The sequence below is a fragment of the Equus quagga genome, chromosome 21 (assembly GCF_021613505.1).
Source record: "Equus quagga isolate Etosha38 chromosome 21, UCLA_HA_Equagga_1.0, whole genome shotgun sequence".
Classification (NCBI taxonomy): domain Eukaryota; kingdom Metazoa; phylum Chordata; class Mammalia; order Perissodactyla; family Equidae; genus Equus; species Equus quagga.
In genome coordinates, this window is record NC_060287.1 from 15,516,175 (window position 1) to 15,529,079 (window position 12,905).

Sequence of the window (12,905 nt, forward strand, 5' to 3'; positions counted from 1 at the left end):
GACACATGCTCCAGTCTTTGCCTCTATCTTCACATGGCCTTCCCCTCTGCGTGTTCTCCCTGTGTTTCTGTATGTCTCACATCTTCCCCTCCTCTCTCTTATAAGGGCAATAGTCATCAGATTAACGTCCACTCTAAATCCAGAATAATCTCATCCTAAGGTCCTTAATTTAATTATATCTACAAAGACTCTATTTCCAAATAAGGTCATACTCAGAGACACCAAAGGTTAGGACTTGGACATATCTTTTTGAAGGACACTATTCAACCACTACAGTCTGCCCTCTGGCTCCCCCAAAATTCATGTCAGTCCCACATGCAAAGTACATTAACCCCATCCCAGCATCTCCCAAAGTCTCACCTATTACAGCATCATCTCTAAATCTAAAGTCTCATCTAAATATCACCAGCTCAAAAAAGTCCTAAATCTCACCTTCTAAATCATCTAAATCAGGTACAGGCGAGACTCTCTGCATGATCCATCCTAAGGCAAAATTTGTCTCCATTTGTGGGTCTATAAAACTAGAAAATAAGTTATCTGCTTCCAAAATACAATAGTGGGACACATACAGGATAGATATTCCTATTCCAAAAGGGAGAAAATGGAAAATATAAAGGAATAATTGGTCCCAAGCAGGTTTGAAATTCAACATGGAAAACTCTATTAGTTTTCAAGGCCTGAGAAAATCCTCTGTAGCTCAAAGCTCTGCCCTCTGGGCCCAAGGAGTCTCCATTGGCCTCTGCCTCTGGATCTGTAGAGGTTCTGTCAGCCCTGTCTCTGCACTTGCAGCACTGCCCTTAGAGTCATTCTTCCCTTTTCCTTCAAGACTGGTATATGTTTGCAGCTGAGTAGCTCTAGCAGCCTGTTTCCTGTTTGTAGAACTTTGGGAGTCCAACAGTCTTTCATTTTGTCCAATCTCAGTCCAAGCCAGTAGCATTTCTACTGGTATAAAATTCTAAAATCCTTGTCAGTCTTCTGTGTGATTCATGGGGCTCCACACAATTAGACAAGAGAGTTTCCAACAGAACCTTCCTGGAGAACTCCATCCGTATTCCAGGCTTCTGCTAAAATGCTTGATTGGTTCCATGAGTCACATACCCAGTCTCTTCAGCAAAAGACATCCAGCCACACCCTTGGCCCTGTCTCCAGAACATGCTTTTCTTTTTTTTTTTTTTTAAAGATTCGCACCTGAGCTAACAACTGTTGCCAATCTTCTTTTTTTTTTTCCCTGCTTTTTCTCCCCAAATCCCCCAAGTACATAGTTGTATATTTCAGTTGTGGGTCCTTCTAGTTGTGGTATGTGGGACGCCGCCTCAGCGTGGCCTAATGAGAGTGCCACGTCAGCGCCCAGGATCCAAACTGGCGAAACCCTGGGCCACCAAAGCAGAGCACGTGAACTTAACCACTGGGCCACAGGGCCAGCCCCAGAACATGCTTTTCTAACAGTAAATTTCCTAACTTTAGCATCTCTTGTGATGTGGATAGACCAAGAGCCTTCCAAATCATCAAGTGCTTGTTGCTTTTTGCTTAAGAGTTCCTTCCTCAATTTATCTGTTTCTTCTTGAAATGTACTATAATCTTCACCTTCAAAACTTTGCTTGGAAATCCCCTCAGCTAAATATCCAAGTTCTAGCTTATAAGTTCTATTTTCCAACCAATAGTAGATCACAACTCAGCCAAGTTTTCTGCCACTTTAAAACAAGGATCATCTTTCTTCCAGTTTCCAAGAACACGTTTCTCATTTCCTTCTGAGATTTCACCAGAAATATCTTTAATATTCATATTTCTATCAACAGTCTCTTCAAGGCTGAGGCTGCAGTCCACGGGCAGAATTTCTTCTTCCTCAGAGAAACTCCAGTTTTACTCTTAAGGCCTTTCAACTGACTGTATGAGACCCATCCACATTATCAGGATAATCTCCTTTACTTAAAGTCAACTTATTGTAAATATTAACTACATTTACAAAATATCTTCACAGCAATACCTAGATTAGTGTTTTATTGAATACCTGGATACTATAGCCTAGCCAAATTGACAAACTTAATCATCACATGCATCCTATACAATAAGATTATAGTAAAATGCCTAAAGTGATAAATTCATTTTTCAGGTTGTGAGATGGAAGCACATTTGGAAAAAAACAGAGAAACCAATGAGTGTGTTCTTGGGAAATATGTTTTCCCAAGGTATTGGGGATGGTTTTTCTAGAATACAAAAAGTAATAAAAAATATATCTCAGGAATAGATTATTTTCACATAGAGTTTCTCAGAGCAGAAATCTCAAATGAAAATGGCTTTCCAGGGCGTATTTCTGCCAAAGCAGAGGATAGGAATAAATAAAAGAATGAAGGAAGAAAGAGGGAGGAAAGACGAAAAGAAGGAAAGAAGAGTTGTCCTAGAACTCATAATTTGGATGATTAGCTATCAAAAGATATTCTTGGGCATAGAGGCATAATCCAGGGACAAAGTAGAGCAAAGATAATAGATTTATTCTTCACTTGGAGGAAAATTCTAGAGAAAATATTATATGTTAAGAGTTTACAAAAAAAAAAAAGAGTTTACCATATACTAGATACTACCCTAAGTTTCAGACATCCAGAAAAAAATTACATGAGAGCAATATAATAAGCAAAATTTAAAATAGTTAAAAGCAAGATGGCAATCCATTACACAGCAACCATAACAACAAGCATTGTGCTAGACACGTGCTTCATGATAATCCAGAAGGCAAGAATTATTTCCATTTTACAGATGAGGAAACCAAGGCTCAGCTATATTAAGTTAACTACTGCTTATAAAAGATAAGATTCAAACATGCTCTACTTAGAATCTACTTGATTCTACAGTCCATTCATTCTCTACTGCTGCCAACAGCCTCTCACAGGAATGCTCACAATGTTTATGGGAAGGGACATTCAGTGCACACGAAAGGAAACCTCTTCCTGATGCCCAGCTCAAGAACACCACCAAATTGACTTTGTCATCGTCTAGCTGTTGTCGTTTTTTTACAAAATAATAACTCCATATTGCATACACACAAACACACGCACACCATAAGAAAGGTTTATACACTAAAAAGTGAGTTTTATTCCCAACCCAGATACATGTCTCACTCCTCATGGATAACTATCATCAACATCTCCTATGTATCTTTTTAGAAATTTCCCAGACCTATATTCTTCCACATCTTTTTAAAGACAAAATGAGGAACATACTTGACACTTTCTTCTGCAGCTTGTTTTCTTTCTCTTTTCTTGTTCTTTCTCTTTTCTTTCCCTAATCAATATACTATTTTTCCACAGTACATAAACATCTACCTCATGAGTAGTTGAGCTCTGTAGTTTATTTCATGTCTATGCATTAATACATTTAACTAGTTCTCTTAACGGGCTTTTAGGGTTTTTTCACTTTTTTATATTCAAAAAAAGCTGAATGCGACTTTCTCACACATCTGAGCTTTGGTTTCTTTTGCTCGCATTCTTCTCCAGCCTGACTGCTGGTATCTGTGATACAGAGACCTTGGTGTTTGCTGTCTACCACTCCTGCACAGATCAGCAACTCCTTCACAAAAGAAAAAAGTATCGAAGGAGTGCTGCTTGCTTCCTCTACAGAGCTTCAAGAACAATATGAGTAGCAAGTGTCTTGTGAATTAGATGCTCTTATTGAAAACAGACTCTACAGGTTAACTTTCAACCTCAATCATCCATAAAATGCTGTAACAAATAACATGGCAATGAGACTGAAAAGCGCTTACCAAAGTTAAAAGAAAGCAGTCATTTTTCATTATTCTTCTTAAAATTTCATTGAGCTCTATTTGGAAGCCCCTACCAGCCTGAAGATTCATATATTATTTTCTTAGTGATTCCCTAGCCTCTATACACATTTTCACTTGGCAAGCAGAGACCTAATTTTCATTTTACCGAATGGAAACTGAACAATACTCAACAATATCTCTCTTTTTATTTATATTTTTTGGAACACTAAGATATCACCTGAACCTGCCTTCAAGTACCGCTGGAAGACAATTGATCATTATTGTAGTACTATTATGTAATCTTTGCAAATACCTTTCATTTGCCTTTATTTATAACATATGAGGGCTGTATCATTTCAAAAACTATTGAATTAAACCTCTGCAATAAAAGGTTAATTCAGTGGTAGAATGAACTGGTAAAGTGCTCAATAAGTTTTTGTTAATAGCAGAAGAAAAAGAAAGCACTAAAAGTGGACTATTGTTCGGGCCAGGACAGCCCAAATATCCCTGAACGGCCTTAACTTTTCAATAATTGTATTGTTATAGGGCAGATCAGCACCTTATAAGTTGCTGTGCCACAGAACACTGTTCACAGAATGTTAATAGTTCTAAGAACAGAAAAGGGCATTTAGCGTGTAAATGTGCATTCTGAAACTCCGAAAAAGTACGCGGGATGCATCACTCCACTTTTTTTCCCTTAGCCCACTAGTCAGCATTTCCTGGTATTCCAGAAAGACCAGTCTTTAACCTTAATTATGAATAGTTATAGAACAACAATTCTGTTTTAAAAATCCTTAGAATAATGTGACCTAGAATGAACTATCCTCAGTATTATGAGGAATACTTTTTAAATTTTACCAACCTTAATGGATGTAACAAATGTTTCTAAACATATAAACCTCTAGAAAAAAAAAGAAAACACTGGTTGAACTACTGATTTTCAAAATCTGTTTCCTGCCTATCTTTCCCAAACTTCTCTTCCCCACATTCCCACATCCAGAAATTTATTTTCTGAGATTTAAGCAAGAGGTTACCTCTCCTGCTAAGCATTGACTCCTCAAGTGTCATCCACCCCCGATCCTAAGTTCCCAAGCTCCCTGGAAACTCGCCAGTTCATTGCATGGGTCACATAGTTCTATAATCAGGCACTTATTTTTTTGCCTGTTTTACTAGATCCAGAGAACCTGAGAGCCAGAGACAAATTCTTAGTATCAGCATTACTGTTAGTATTCGTATTCGGAGGCACAGCATTTTAAATGTGCACTAGGAACTCTGCAGCACTCAACGTTTGATAAATGAATAAATGAACAAAAGGATCAACACAGGGTCCATGTTATTGATGGTTTCATCAGTTGCTTAAATCAAGGACTGAATCAGGCCTGTAGGCAATTTTTAAACTGATTTTTGCAAAGTGTTTTGGTTTTTAAGTTAAATTTTAATACCTTAAGGCAAAGCACACACTCTTCTTTCCAAAGACCCAACGTCACTCTATTTTCTCATGTCTGGCAGCTTCGCACACTATTGTTCCCTGACTGACCGTCAGAGTAATTGAGTTTGCTGCTTTTGGACTGCATATCATATGAGAAATGATATTCATTTCTGATATGCATGTTTACAGGTATAAAATAAGTTGTATATATCGATTGAAATAAGATGTATTTTAACAGAAATAGAAGATTTGTAGGTGGGAAAATAAGTGAGAAAAATCGATTAGAAATGATAGAACTTGATAGATTTTTAAAGCAAGTTCTACAACATGATAGCTACAGAGTAGCCATTAGAGTGTATAATTGCCCCACAACCTTAATACCCATCTAGACCAGAACCAAAGGCTGACATGGAAAATGTGGACAGGGTTCCCAGGATGACCACCAAGATCATTAGAGATTAGAAGAGAAAGCCTGATCATGGAGATTACCCCCAAAGAAGACTAGAGAATCACATCATGTAGCTGTTTCTAAAGAATGGAAAAGGATGAGCAGAAGCAGGGCCACCATTCCTTTTAGTCAGCCAGCCAGAGCTCTGGAAACAGGAGGGGAAAACAATTTTAAAAGGAAAGTAAACAAATTTTCTTTAAAAAAAGACGAGTTGTAAATAGACAAATTCTGCAAAAGAAAGAGCAAAGAAAAGGCAAGTTTTAGCCAACATTCTGAAGACACTCCTCTTCTCCAATTAAATAAGCAATCAGATTCTTTAAGTAAGGATAATCTGCTGAGAGAGGAGTTCCAATAGTCATGAGCCCAATTTAGAGAACACGTTCAACTAAGCAAACTGTGTTTATTAGAGTCCTCCAAAGAAACGGAACCAATAGGACATAGATATATAAGAGGACATTTATCACAGGAATTGACTACAGCAGCTATGGAAGCCAATAAGTCCCAAAATCGGCCATCTGTAAGCTAGAGAACCAAGAAAGCCTGTGGTGTAATTCAGTCTGAGACCAAAGGCCCAAGGGAGCCAGGGATGGGGGGTGGGGGGACACGACTAGTGTAAGTCCCAGAGTCCAAAGACCTGAGAACCAGGAGCTCCGATGTCCAAGCACAGGAGAAGGTGGAAGTCCCAGCTCCAAAAGACAGAGAGAGAATTTGGTCTTCCTCCATCTTTTTGTTCTAGTCAGCCATCTACAGATTGAGCCCTCACATTGGTGAGGGAGGATCTTTACTCAATCTACTAATTGAAATGCTCATCTCTTCCAGAAGCACACTCACAGATACAACCAGAAATAATGTTTTACCAGCTATTTGGGCATCCCTTAGCTAGTCGAGTTGACACATAAAATCAACCATCACACTGTGGAAACACATCCTAACTTTGGGTTTGTTTCCCTAATACAAAAATAGATCCAAAGAATATCAATTAATAAACACTTACTGAATATTTCTTCTGTGCTAGGTACCATGATTGGTGCTGAGAAAAAGAATTACAAAGGACAAGCTACAGTCCCCACACAGTCGCATGATCCTGAGTGGTAGCATCAGTTTTTTCTTTCTTACAATATACAATTTACACGTAAAACAACTATTCCATCAGTAACACGTCTCTTTACAGTCGATGAATTCTGTGAACATTCTCCCACTCTCCAAGGGTATATCTATTAGAATATTTGAGAAATCATGGTCCTTGTATCTGAAAAGTCTCCACTTTGAGATTCTGATATATGCTCCCCCCAGCCAAGGATATGCTATTCCCCAGTTGAGAACAGTAGGTTTAGTGGGGCTTGGAGATTGGGAAATAGAGAAAGTAGAGACTAACATATCAACTTGTATACTAGATTTATTAATTCTAAAGTTACAGCATAAGTCAAAATTGTGTACTACAAAGTAACCCATAAAAATCCCTCAATTCTCTGTAAAATACAGCACACATGGTTTTATATATACAACCTTATTCTGTAACATGTGTATATAAGTGTGCTATATATTCAATCATGTAAAGCATCTATCTCCTTAGAGAGATCATATTCAGAAACTACAGCATGTTTTACAACTTGAAAAGCTTTAACAAATTTATGAAAATATCGACTTGCTAGCTCTCCTATTTCTTAGAATCATTTTCGTCTTAGGGAGACAATTTTTAACTCTTTCTATAACTCTTCCAATCAAAATTTCTGAATTGTTCTCAGTACAATAATTATTCCTACACTACTTTTACGAAGCCATCATCATCCACCTGCCCAGCAGCATAAATGCTTTTCCCTTCTTTGCCAAAGACGGAAAAGAGAAAATCCTCAACATAATTTAAAACTCTCTTTCTTTAGGCATGTATAGCCTGTTTCAGATTCCAGTACACCCACGGCCTGAAGTCCACACTTTTGCCTCAACTTTTAAGTTATTCCTCTCAATGGCAAATAGACGTAGTTGAATTTGTGTAAGTTAAATGCCCATCTGACGCAATTCCACTGTAATTACAAAATGAATTAATAGAACTTAGAGCAAAAGCATGTCAAATGTGCTACAGATGCACTGAGGAAAAAGCCACTAACTCTCTCAGGGGGAAAAATTAGGAAAAGCATCACCGCGGGGATAACATTCAGAGTCCTGAAGAATGTATAGGAAACTAACCGTGAAAGATGGTGGTGATAGATTGAGTATTCAGGCAAAAATATAAATGAATAAAAGAGACACAAAATAATACAATATTTTCAGGAAATTACAAAAAGTCCGAAGCATTAAAGAAAAGGATGCTGGTGAGCATACACAGAGAGAAAGTTTGCCAAAAAAAAAAAAAAAAAAAGTGGAACCAATAAGGTACCAATGGAACCAATAAAGAATAGTCCCAGATGATGGTGAGTTTCATATGGCACATACCCTTATCCTATTATCAAAAGGTAACTAAAAAGAGGATTGAAGCAAAGAGTAACATGATTAGTTTTTTGCTTGCTTGTTTTAGAAGCGTAAAACTCAACAGCAATAAGGAGTATGGATTAGGGACATCAAAAAGAAGGAATATGAACATCCATTAGGAAGACTTTGCTTAAGCCCAGGTGATAATAAGAAAGGGTGACAAAGTCAAAACATGGACTTGGCAATTTGGCTGACTGCAATACACAGTGGAGGTCAATAAAGCAGGCTTTGAAACTAGACTTCCAGGGTTTCTATCTTGTTCTACCATTGTAGTACCACAGGGAAACTGACTCCTCTAAGCCTCAGTTGCCTGTCAGTTAAATAGCGTCTCCCACATAAGACTGTACTTGACATAATGCATGTAAAGTACTCAGCACCATTCTGGAACACAGGAAGAACTCACTAACTGTTAAGTGTCATTACCGGCTATCATAAAACGAGAGAGAGGAAAGGAGGGAGAAATCAAGGACATCTTACCTGAGTAATGAAGCACCTAGATAATGTTGGAAGAAAAAAGTTTTTAAAAAAATGTAGTTGTTTCTCTCTCTCTTACACACACACACATACATATACGCAGAATTTTCTCTGTACCTTTTCCCAAATTGCCAGGAAGCTGAGGCTGCTGGGTATCTTCCACTTGCCCATTCAGATCCCTTCTCCACCTGCTCCACGGCCCAGGAGACTGGGTAGATTCTATCAACGGATGGGCTGTGTTAACAGGCTCCTCTCCCTCTGGCTTCTTGTTCAATCCAGCCAGTGAGGAGCACCTAGAAAAGATCAAACGGAGGAGAGGGGTTCAAGATACTTACTCTCTCTTTTCTTGTGGGATTGTCACAGGCTGTCTGCATCCACCAAAGACCCCCAACTGTCGCTGGCCATCCTGCTGTTTCTGGTTGGAGTCCCACAGTGTCCCTTGGAGTTTCCCCAGGCCTTAGTAAACAGTCCCTCTATTAAACTCTTCTGAAGTCACCCAATTTGAATATGGTATCTCTGGTTCTTCCAAGACCCTGACTAACATACCAAGACAGGTATCCTGGAATTGAGACCGCTGGGGAGAGTGGGAGTGATAGAAACACACTTGGATACATTGGGGGTGGGGAGGGAAAAGGCAGATCTAAAAGTCTTGGAGCTGATTCTTCCCTGGCTCTATTCTGAGGAATCTTCGACCAGTTAAAGAAACTCGATAGAGAGAGTGGCGCAATTTCCAGCGTGACATGAGTACTGTAAAGTGACAATTAGGGAGGGAGGTGCCTATGCAGAAGAGCCTGTGGGCAGCCACACAAGGTGAGTATGGCCCTGCAGGACATGTACAGAAAGGTAGGCCACTGAAGAAGCTTAGAATTTTGCAAAGGCAACTACGTAATTAGAGGCAGTGGTGAGAAAAGAAGTCATCAAGAGAACACACTCTAAAAACATAATTGGGGCAGGGGCATTGCTGTTGAGTAGTGGTTAAGTTTGGTGCTCTGCTTATGCGGCGGGGATTCAGGCTCAGATCCAGGGTGCAGACCTACACCACTCATCAGCCATGCTGCATGGGTGACCTACATACAACATAGAGGAAGATTGGCAGGACTTAGCTCAGGACTAATCTTCCTCAAGCAAAACAAACAAACAAACAAAAAACATAGCAGGACAATTCACACCTCAGTACAGGCCAGCTCAGGACACTTGATAGCCCAGGTGGGCCAGTCTACCCTGCCAAAGGCAGAGACTGGTACCAAAGACCAGGTGAGGTGGGCTGGACACCAGGGAGACGGAGTGGAGAACAGCCACGGGCCAGATGCCCCTCCCCCAAGGCCACCAAGCTATAAAATCTTCTTTCTGCACCCAAGTGCCCTCTGGGGAAGGAGGCAGGAGAGAAGACAATCCTTGAGAGTGAAAGGAAAATTTGAGAGACTGAGAAATTATGAATAAAATATAAGACTAAGATTCAGAACAGACCCATGTACATGTTTAAGAGGGAGCAGATCTTGATATCTACTTAGCAAACCTGAGAACAAAACGAGCTATTACAGAGCCTGTGCCCCTCTCCTGGGACCAGGCCAGCAGTCCCCAGGCAGCTTCCAGCCGACTCCCTCACACCTGGCTGAGCACAGAGGCACAAAGCGGAAAGGGCCGTTGCTGTGGAGACAGCGCTCCAAGGTAGTCGTCCTCTCCCGGCAGCCGTAGGCGTCTGGTGACCAGGTCGGCAAAGACCACGTGACGCCAGCAGCCGCTGGCAAGCTCCCTGGCGGGCCCCAGGCGGCTGTAAGGCAACTGGGCGTGGGCGAAGAATATCGTGTGCGCATGCGTGTGCGTGTGTGCGTGCGCGTGCGTGGGCAACAACTACGCAGACCACGCCAGGGAGTTGCTGGGAGCAGTGGTGAGGTTAGTGGGTGATCTTCTTGAAGCTGTCCGTCATGTGCGCGCCTGAGGGCTCATCTACAGCAGCATCCTGCACCGCGAGCTCCAGCTTGCTGATAGGCAAGTGCAGCCACGCCTTCCCAGAAGCCGTGGCCATGGACTAGGTGGCCAGATATGCCCTATGCCTGGACATGAACGCCGGAGACGTGCAGGACGAGTGCAAGAAGGGACTGGCCTGGACTCTTGCCAAGAGCTTCATGGTCTTCTGCCCTGTGGCGCATTCGTGCCCAAACTGAAGAGGCCTGAAGCTCTGGCTAGAGGTCAACACCAACTCAGACAGGAGGGTGTGACATCCTCCACGATTTTTTCCATCCCCTACATCATTAGCTACGTTTGTAAGATAATGACCTTGAAAGAAGGAGATGTTATCTTAACTTGGATGCCAAAGGGAGTTGGACCTGTTAAAGAAAGCCAGGAGATTCAGGCTGGCATACACCGGGGTCATCAATATGAGACTTAGGGTGGGAAGGCCGGAGTATTGAGTCTATACAAAGCATTCCAATTCTTGTTTCAAGAGCGAAGGGAGCAAGACAGAAGCAAACAAAGGTTATTTAATATGACAATCCTTTGATGAGAAACCAGTTTTTTTAAGAGATTTGATTAGATTGCTGTGGTCAACTCAAGGAAGATGGATCCTCCAAGGAAAACGTGATCCAGAAGAGCAGGGCCAGAAAGTGAAGAAACCAGAGTAAAGTATTTGTGACGCTTCCGAAGAGAATTTATCAAACCAAATGTTCAGAAAACTGACTTGACTTTCCTAAAACTGGACTGGATAAGACTTTTCCATGGCTCATTCAAGACTTAAAATCTGCAAAGGAAGCTGAAGAGTATGTTTCAAATCAGTGTTTCCCAAATTTGCTTGACCAGGAAAATCATCTGGAGATATTCGTACAAATAAAAATTTCCAAGTTACTGGCCCACACCAGGCCCACTCTATTAATTAGTGGAGACAGCCTACGGTACTCCAAATGGTTCTTATTACAGAAATGTGGAAAAAAACTACTCCACATAATCAGTTAATTAAAAATTTTATTTAATAAGTGAACAGTTAATTAAGGCCTTGCTCATTTACTTCCGGTGTGTACTCTGGCCCATAGAGTCTGAGTTTGGGAGATAATTTTGAAATAATTGTCTTCCAAACAAATATGCTATCTTTTAGGAAAAAATGAGGTATTATAGGACATAAAGTTACATATTTCTGCTTCCCAGTTTGTGACTACTCAAACTGAACATCACCATATACATAGTGACCCAATTTGGGGTAGAATGTGAGAAGCCTGTAGGGCATTCTTGTCGAGATGGCCCACTATATCTAAAGACAGATTTGAAAGTCATGGGCATATGGATCACACCGGAGTCATGGAAGGGGATGAAGCAGTCAAGGCAGAAAGTGGAGAGTAACATAAAATGGGGGAAAAGGCAGAACCGTGGGTAACAACCATCTTTAAAGGATAGAGAGGGAGACATTACTAGAAGAAACAAGGACTAAACAGATTGAAAGATAGTGCAGATCCCAGGGTTGCAGAAAAACTAGCAGAGGAGGAAATAATTCTAAAGAGACGACAATCAGTGATACGGAATTCTTCAGAGGAGAAAAAATAGGATAAGCACAGAAAAGAGGCTGTTAGAGTATGTTCCCCAAAGGCAAAAAAGAGAAGCGGGAAATCTTAAGTCTACAGGTCTGTTGTGCTGTCGGTAGCTTGAGACCTTGCCTAATACTGGCTAAAGGAGATGCTGTGTCTAAACATCCTAGGAACTTAATGTAGAGCTTATTTCTTCTATGTTATGAATATTTGAATAACATCAAATATATTCATACAGCTATTAAAAAGTATGAGACAGCTATGTAGTAAATTAAGATTGGCATTTTATGAACAGAAATATCTCTCTCTGGGTTTAAATACATAACTCTTCAGTCCTCAGTTCTTCACTCTCATCAAAAAGTTACGAATAAGACAGGGCCCATTTGTGTTACAGTTAATTGTACGCTTGTCCATGCTCTCTACTTTGTATGCAATACATGAGGCAGGAAGAAACGACAGAAGAAAGTGATGAGAAAAAAAAAAAAAGGAACACTTTGGTACCAAGATTTTATATCAAGTAATTACTTATTTCTAAAGTTGAAATTTCTCACTGTCAGGAAAACTTCATCAGAAATTCCAGAACTTGATGGTTGATGTGGCTTAGTGCCCAAAAGAAATTGTGCTTAAGTTATATAAATGACTAAAGTCTGTGACAGAAGATTACACGTAAATATATCACAAAATGAGATAGCAATATTAATCATGCAATAAATGGAAATATTTGGTCTTGTATTTGATCTACTGGCCTGTGAGCTAATTTTTCAATTAGGTTCATGACCTACTTTTTCTGACCCGTGAGCTAATTTTTCTTTGAACTTAAGG

At 40.2% G+C, this 12,905-nt stretch overlaps 1 pseudogene; it reads left to right on the forward strand.

Moving 5' to 3' along the window:
- The first annotated feature begins 9,387 nt into the window (after positions 1-9,387).
- Positions 9,388-10,982, forward strand: LOC124231531 (acylpyruvase FAHD1, mitochondrial-like; annotated as a pseudogene).
- Positions 10,983-12,905: the final 1,923 nt, after the last annotated feature.